Source organism: Propithecus coquereli, unplaced genomic scaffold, assembly GCF_000956105.1.
Source record: "Propithecus coquereli isolate 6110/MARCELLA unplaced genomic scaffold, Pcoq_1.0 Scaffold209, whole genome shotgun sequence".
NCBI classification, from domain to species: Eukaryota; Metazoa; Chordata; class Mammalia; order Primates; family Indriidae; genus Propithecus; species Propithecus coquereli.
Genome location: NW_012145967.1, coordinates 209,152 through 211,731, shown reverse-complemented (window position 1 = coordinate 211,731; position 2,580 = coordinate 209,152).

Here is a 2,580-nt window from a genome sequence, read left to right as displayed (position 1 = left end):
ATAAATCTTTTTTGTATTTATCCTTATTGGTGTTACTTGATCATCTTAAATCTGTGGTTTTGTGTTTTTCACTAATTTTGGAAAAATTTTAGCCATGATTACTTTAAATATTTCTTATTTGTTCTCTGTTTTCTCTCTTGTACATGTTACAACTTCTGAAATTGTCCCATAGTTTTTAGATGTTGTGCTCTGTTTATTTCTGTTTGTTTTTTTGTTGTTTTTGATTCTGTTTTATCTTTGCATTTCAGTTTAGGAAGTTTCTATTGATCTATCTTCCAGCCCAAAGTTTCCTTACCCAGCCATGCCAATTCTAATAGCAAACCCATTAAAGACATTTCTTATTTGTTACCATTTTTTTATTTCTGGTAGATTTCATATTGATTCCTTTTAGAGTTTCCTTGTCTCTGTTTACGTCACCCATCTGTTTTTACATATGGTCTATCTTTTCTATTAGAGTCCTTATATTAATCACAGTCATTTTAAATTTCCTGTCTGGTAATTCTAACATTTTTGTCATATTTGAGTTTGGTTCTGGTGCTTGTTTTTTCTCCTCAGACTGTTTTCTCTTGTCTTTTAGTGTGCCTTGGGGTCTTCTGTTGAAAGTCAAACATGAGGTACTGGGTAATAAGAATTGACTTAAAGAGATGTTAGTGTGAGGTTTTATGTTGATATGACTGCGGGTTTGGTTGTGTCTAATGTTTTCTGTAGCTGAAAGTGCCAGTGGCTTCAAATTCCTCTAGTGTCCTTATCTTTGCCTGCCTACTGACTTTAGGCATCCACAAGTACTCTTCCTCAGAGAGACTCTATGTCTTGCAGCTGTTTCAGCTGTAATCTACTGTTTTTACATTGAAGACATGTTGGTTTGGTGGCAAGGTGCGGGAAAGGGTAGCATTGTATGATCTTGTGATTAAACCTAGTCTTCAGTAGGTCCGTGTCCCTCAGCCGCGACTTTCCCAAATGTTTCTTAGCTTCTCTCCGCCCTTTAGCTGAGGCAAGAAAGCTAGAGGGGCAAGTGGGAGAAATTCCCTTCCCCCAAGCAGTATAAGGCTCTTTTCCTCTGGAGAATAGGTCTTTGTATGGATAGTGGTCGGGGTTTATTTCGCAGTAGTTATTTTTCTCCTTCCTCTGACACAGCCTAGAGGGGATCTTTCTCTGCTCTTTACTGTGAAAACTTCGTGGCATTCCTAAAGGTAAAGCTCAAAAAAGTGTGGGAACACTCCTAAGACTGGAGTTCGAGGGTTTCTCACTCTAACACTTGTGCATACTCAGCTTCCAGCAATCGAAATGACCACGTAAGGGTTTCTGCCAGTTTATGGCCCTAGAGGCTTCTCTTCCGGGTTTGTCAATGTCAGCTGTGACTCTGGGATCATGTGTCTGTTAGGACTGTAACAGAGTAATCACCCATCCTCCCACAGATATATAAGGGAAATACTGACAGTGGGAAATATGTAACAGGAGGAATGGCCTGGAGAGAAAAAAACAGCAAAAATATTTTCTGTCTTTTTAAAACATCCTCCACTCCTTTTTGAGAACGAAAACCTGCATCCGGGTCTCAGGGCAGTAGTTGGGAGGGGCAGGGTAATGTCTTTTGTTCTTTGTGCTACAGGAGATGGCTCAGCCCTGACCTGGCAGAGGGAGGTCCTAGGCAGAGGTCACAGGATTGTCTTCAGAGGAGATGGGACAGAGATGGGATGATCATGATTGTCAACTGTAGTTGAACAACAATTACCTGAAGCTGAGAACTCACCCTTTAAAAGTTCTGTATTTCTGCTTATTATTAGGACAGTGACATTTCAGACAACAGTCTCCATCCTCTTCATTTACCGGCAAATTAATAAACTTCTCTTTCCTTCTTCTTAAACCACTTGTTCTTGTTCTTCTGATGCACCTTCAAGGACGAGTACTGAGCTTTCAGTAATAGGTGATTGTTTGCTGGTGATCTCAGTTTTTGATGGGTACAAAAATGTCATTCACTGATTTTCAGTTCGTTCAGGTTTTTTGTGTGTGTGATAAGGATGAGAATGATAACTTCCCAACTCTTTAGATGGCATAGTTGAAATGGGACTGTATGTATTCTGATCTACCAAATCTCCGCACTTCACGGAACCTACATTTACAGAATTGTACTCTTTGGAACTTCAAAGGTAGAAAAATTTTTCTATTGTGGTCTACCCAAAGTTAAAAGTGATTTTCTTTTTTCACATATAAACCAATTTTTAATACCAAGTGACATTAGCAACACACACCCTTAATAGTGAAAATGAAGTGAAAATGAGGTGAGATGTGGGGAAAAAACTCAGTAATGCAATCTGAGTCCAAAATGGACAGAGGCTCAGGGAGGGCTGAGGGTATATGTTGTCAGGAAATTCTTCTTAAATAATCATAATAATCATAAAGCTGAAAGTGGAATTATATAGGGATATAGTAAGACTTATATGAGATAACAGATATATATTTTTAAAAACCTTTGTTAAATATCGAGCTCTGTATAAACCTTGAAAGCCATACTATTTTTTTTATTTCCCTTGTTTTTTTTTCCAGCTTAATGAAGTCTAATATATACACCATAAAATCCACTCA